A 6,111-nucleotide genomic window follows, 5' to 3' on the forward strand; every position below is an offset into this window, starting at 1 on the left:
TCGATGTGAACTATGGGTGTTAATCACATGATGATGTGAACTATTGCTGTTAAATCACATGGCGATGTGAACTAGATTATTGATCCTAGTGCAAGTGGGAGACTGAAGGAAATATGCCCTAGAGGCAATAATAAAGTTATTATTTATTTCCTTATTTCATGATAAATGTTTATCATTCATGCTAGAATTGTATTAACCGGAAACATAATACATGTGTGAATGCATAGACAAACAGAGTGTCACTAGTATGCCTCTACTTGACTAGCTCGTTAATCAAAGATGGTTATGTTTCCTAACCATGAACAAAGAGTTGTTATTTGATTAACGAGGTCACATCATTAGTTGAATGATCTGATTGACATGACCCATTCCATTAGCTTAGCACCCGATCGTTTAGTATGTTGCTATTGCTTTCTTCATGACTTATACATGTTCCTATGACTATGAGATTATGCAACTCCCGTTTGCCGGAGGAACACTTTGGGTGCTACCAAACGTCACAACGTAACTGGGTGATTATAAAGGAGCACTATAGGTGTCTCCAAAGGTACATGAAGGGTTGGCGTATTTCGAGATTAGGATTTGTCACTCCGATTGTCGGAGAGGTATCTCTGGGCCCTCTCAGTAATGCACATCACATAAAGCCTTGCAAGCATTACAACTAATATGTTAGTTGTGAGATGATGTATTACGGAACGAGTAAAGAGACTTGCCGGTAACGAGATTGAACTAGGTATTGGATACCGACGATCGAATCTCGGGCAAGTAACATACCGATGACAAAGGGAACAACGTATGTTGTTATGCGGTCTGACCGATAAAGATCTTCGTAGAATATGTAGGAGCCAATATGGGCATCCAGGTCCTGCTATTTGTTATTGACCGGAGACGTGTCTCGGTCATGTCTACATTGTTCTCGAACCGTAGGGTCCGCACGCTTAACGTTACGATGACAGTTATTATGAGTTTATGCATTTTGATGTACCGAAGGTTGTTCGGAGTCCCGGATGTGATCATGGACGTGACGAGGAGTCTCGAAATGGTCGAGACGTAAACATTGATATATTGGAAGCCTATGTTTGGACATCGGAAGTGTTCCGGGTGAAATCGGCATTTTACCGGATTACCGGGAGGGTTACCGGAACCCCCCGGGAGCCAAATGGGCTAACATGGGCCTTAGTGGAAAGGTGAGAAGGGAGCCCACATAGGGCTGCGCCTCCCCCCCTCTCCCTAGTCCTATTAGGACTAGGAGAGGGGTCGGCCACCTCTCTCTCCCTCTCCCCTTTAAGGAATCCTATTAGGAATAGGATTGAGGGGGGGAGTCCTACTCCTGGTAGGAGTAGGACTCCTCCTGCGCCTCCCTCCTTGGCCGGCCAGCCTCCCCCCCTTCATCCTTTATATACGGGGGCAGGGGACACCCCAAGACACAGAAGTTGATCTTCGTGATCGTTCCTTAGCCGTGTGCGGTGCCCCCCTCCACCATATTCCACCTCGGTCATATCATAGCGGTGCTTAGGCGAAGCCCTGCGACGGTAGAACATCAAGATCGTCACCACGTCGTCGTGCTGACGGAACTCTTCCTCGACGCTTTGCTGGATCGGAGCCCGAGGATCGTCATCGAGCTGAACGTGTGCTAAGAACTCGGAGGTGCCGGAGTAACGGTGCTTGGATCGGTTGGATCGGGAAGAAGACGTACGACTACTTCCTCTATGTTGTGTCAACGCTTCCGTTGCGATCTACAAGGGTACGTAGATCATACTCTCCCCTCGTTGCTATGCATCACCATGATCTTGCGTGTGCGTAGGAAATTTTTTAAATTACTACGTTCCCCAACAGATGATTGGCTAAACAGCATGGCATTGCATAATTCACATATATAATGCCTTTGCAACAAGATAGCATTGTATAATTCACATATATAATGTCTTGCAACAAGATGGCAACGCATAATTCACATATATGGTAATCAGACGCTGAACAGGTGGCATTCACACAAAGCATGTCTAAACTAATCAAATGACATAGCAATGCGAGACACCATACGCACGATATGAGCAACATATCCCTGCCAAGTTAGAGCATCACCTCGGGGGGGGATACGACTGGTCATCTGTCTCTGAATCCTCCTCTAAGGAGCTATCCGTAACTAGCGAGATATGCGATTCGTCAGATAGCATAGTCTACTCTGAAGACCATGTTTTCACTCCAGAATTTGCCATCATCGTGTCAAATGGCTGATGCACACGAAGAGTAGTTGAATGTAATAACATTGTTGACAAATGTAATATGTAACGAAAAAAGGATGGCCTAATATAGTTTACACATAAGATGACTGGCTAAGCAGGATGGCATTGCAAAATTCACATATATGATGCCTGGCTAAACAAGATAGCGTGCATAATTCACATAAACGATGATTAAACTAAACAGATGGCATTCGCACAAAGGATGTCTAAACTAAGCAGATGACATATTTGATGTATAAATAAGCAATGCAAGACACCATATGCATGATATAACCAACATCAGCATGCCAAGTTAGAGCGAAGACCTCAGGGGGTAAATAGGAGTTGTCTTCTCCTTCTAAATCCCCCTCAGAACAGATATCTTCCTCTCGATTACAATCTGAAATGCGTGGAGGGGGGCTGCCTTTGCGCCTACCATGGAGCGACATTTACATGAAATTTTATTGCCACACAAGGCTCGTCTCTTTTGCTCTACATGTTCAGTTCCATTGTTTACAATAACTGGCATGCATAGGAATAAAACATAGTGAGATTATGTAAGGAGTGCATGCAGAAATCCAGAGTGATGGTAGCAACCTATGGATAGACCCAAAACCAATAATAGCAGGCAGATAATGGCTTCAGTTAAAAAATACAGATAATGTCTTCTTTACTGTTTGTTTCCCACCCAACATGAAACTCAGAGTAGACACCGGAGATTAACCAGATAGTAGATAGATACTATTGATAGCCGCCCCGGTATGTACCCCACAACCATTTAAAAACTCAAGTTTGACCATTAGTTTGGAGATTACTCAGAGTCTAATCGGTGAACAGGATGATAAAGTAGCATGTAATATTAAGCGATGCATAACATAAGCAGACACGAAAGAGTGCGACCCCTCTTGCGGACCCGTGTAGTCCTCGAGGTCATCTACTAGGTTGATGATGCTAGTGCAGTTTTCATGGCTGCCAGTGGCAGGGAAGAAGATCTGAGGCGGCGAAAGACAGTCTGGAGGCCAGATCCCTGTTGTGCTGGACCCTTCTGTCATTGGAGCAGCTGAGCTGGGGTGGATGACGATGCAGGAGGAGCGGGACAAACCACACAAGGTTTTCTTTGTGAACTATCTATAAGAGAAGTAATTATGTAAGGGCTCCTTTGAATTGGAGTATTCCAACAATGGAGGGATAGGAAATAGACAGGAATAGGATAGGAATGCACGTGCAAAATAGAGAATTTAAAAACACAGGATTTCTGCCAATCTGGGTGTTTGATTCACAACAATTGGAAGATCACAGGATGCAAAGAAGCATTGTGAGATTAAGTCAAACGACAAGAAAATGTATGGTTACAATGCTATTATGCTACTATCTCTTAGTCTTGTGCTTCATGAATAGGAATTTGAAAAGGAGGACAAGTGAAAATTAAAATTCCTACGTTTTTTCTTTCAAGGAGACACTAAAGGAACAAATCCTTGTGCTCAGTGGACAATATATATAACATGTAGAGTAAAAAAGAGATGCAACAAGTGTACAACCTCTTTGGCGAACCATGTCGACCTCAGCGTGATTGGGTTGGCCGGTGAGGATGCTCCGGCTGACTTGGTGGTCGAAGGAGGGGAAGAAGATCTTAGGCGTCTAGAGATGGAGCCCGAGGTACTGCTCCGCTGTGATGGAGGATTTCGCCGTTGGAGCAGCTCCGGTGAGTTGTACGGCGCCGAGGCTGAAGCAGGACAAGAGAGAAAACGAACAAGGTTAACCTGAGTGGAATTCTAATAGCATCTCCAATACATGACGTAAAATACATAACCACAAAGTGCTAGATGTAAAATACATCAGCCGCTCATCTCTGAACTTAACTGTCGAAACTGAATTTAACTGTTGAAACTGAACTTAACTGTCGAAACTGAACTTAACTGTTGAAACTGGATTTTGCTGTCGAAACTGAATTTTGCTGTCGAAACTGAACGCACTAGCAAGGTGAGGCCACACGTCGGTCGACTGAATTTTCCATCTCTGGTCAGTCAATTTTGTAGACGTTGGATACGAAATCAAGGGCCTGCGGTTCATTTTCAACCTCCACCCCCCTGAGCCGTCCAAACAGCAGCCCCCCGCTGCCCGCGGTCGGCGGTGCACCGCCCCGCCCGCCCCAAAAACACTCCCCACCGCCGGTCCGCCGCCGCCCCGGCCATCCCTCTAGGCCCCCCCCCCGTGCCGAGCTTTTTCTCCGGAGATCCCCACACCACCGCCCCGCCAACGTCCCGCCACGACCGGCGACCACTGCTCCCATCCTGAACCCTAAGATATATAGTGGGGTACCTCTCCGGCGAGCCCCCCTCCCCGCTGCGGCTGGTTCTTCCGTCACCCTGGCGGAATCGGAGCAGCATCGCAAGCAAGAGCAGGAGCGAGAGCAGCAGCGCGAGCAAGAGCAATAGCAAGAGCAGACCAGGCAGGGGACTGAGAGCAAGAGCAGAGCAGCAGCGCGAGCGAGAGCTAAAGCAACAGCAAGTCCTACTGATGTGGACGTCGCCGCCGAGGGAGCGACGCCGTGGAGGAAGTGGCCGGCGATGCCGCCATGGATGGAGCTGCGCCGTGTCGGCTCGGGACCGAGCATCGACAGCACTTTGAGATCGAATCAAGAAGAAAATGCGGCGATTAGTGTACAACCTCTTTGGTGGCGCCGATTAGGCTGCAGCTTCATCCGAGGAAACAGTGATGATGATGCTCTTCCAGTGGTGCAGGTGAAGACGGCGGTGTTCATTGATCCGAGAATCCATAGCTCGGGACCCGCTACCCCGAGATCTGCCGGTTTTGACACTGAAACCCGAGTGTTCGCCTGTGAGTTTGCCGGCCTTTTTGATCACCCAACAATTTCAGTTGGAGTGGTTGGTAGGCTTCTCTAATGTGTCGTGGATCTGGAAAGGCCTATCCAGAATTGTGTCTAGTCTAGACGGGCAGTCACCGTTGCCTTTAGGGGCTTTATTTCAGGGTCTGGACTTCTGTTTTCAGAATCCGGCATTCACTGTCGTATCCTCCCCCTCGCCGTTATTGTGGCGACATTTATTCTTGCTCCATCGGGGCTTTTCATTTCCGTTTCGAACCTCGAAGATACCTGGTGTGTCTGGATTTGTGTTTTTTCGAGCAACCCAACTATCTTCGCCTGCGTAAAAGCGGGTCATGAGGGAAGTAAGGGCGGCCACCATTCTTGGTTTGTCCTGGCCGAGCCGCCGTACAAGCCATTCGTCCATGAAACTATCATTCAAGGTAGACAAGGCTTCGGCATCCGGACAGTGAACGATCTGATTTTTCTTGGTCAAGAATTGGTTCGAAACTATCGGGCAGATTCTCTAGGTTGTTGCGTGATGTGATTTAGGTCATCAACATCCGGAGGCCGGACATAGGTGCCCTGAAAGTTTGCTTGAAAAGCGTCCTCCAGCTCTTCCCAGTAACCTATTGTCTTCGGGTAGGATTTTCAACCACTGTCTTGCAGGGCCTTTAAGCTTTAGAGGAAAATATTTAATGGCATGGAGGTCATCTCCTCGTGCCATTTGGATGTGGAGGAAATCCTCTATCCATACAGATGGATCTGTAGTTTGCTCGTATGATTAGATGTTCACAGGCTTGAAGCCTTTTCGGAATTGATGATGTATTACCCTATCTGTGAAGCACAAGGGGTGTGCGGCACCCCGAACTCGGACTACGTCGTGTCGGCGGTCTTTGGCCCTCCTAATCTGCTCCTGTACTCAGACTCTACGGTTTCGGTTTAACCGGTCATAGTATCCTTCCCGGTATGCGGGCAGGTTCTCTCTGGGTCCATAGATGGCATAGGTACGATCTCCCGAGCATCTAGGTCATGGTGGAGGTCGTACTCGTAAGCGGGCTGCAC

The sequence above is a fragment of the Triticum aestivum genome, chromosome 6A (assembly GCF_018294505.1).
Source record: "Triticum aestivum cultivar Chinese Spring chromosome 6A, IWGSC CS RefSeq v2.1, whole genome shotgun sequence".
Lineage (NCBI taxonomy): Eukaryota > Viridiplantae > Streptophyta > Magnoliopsida > Poales > Poaceae > Triticum > Triticum aestivum.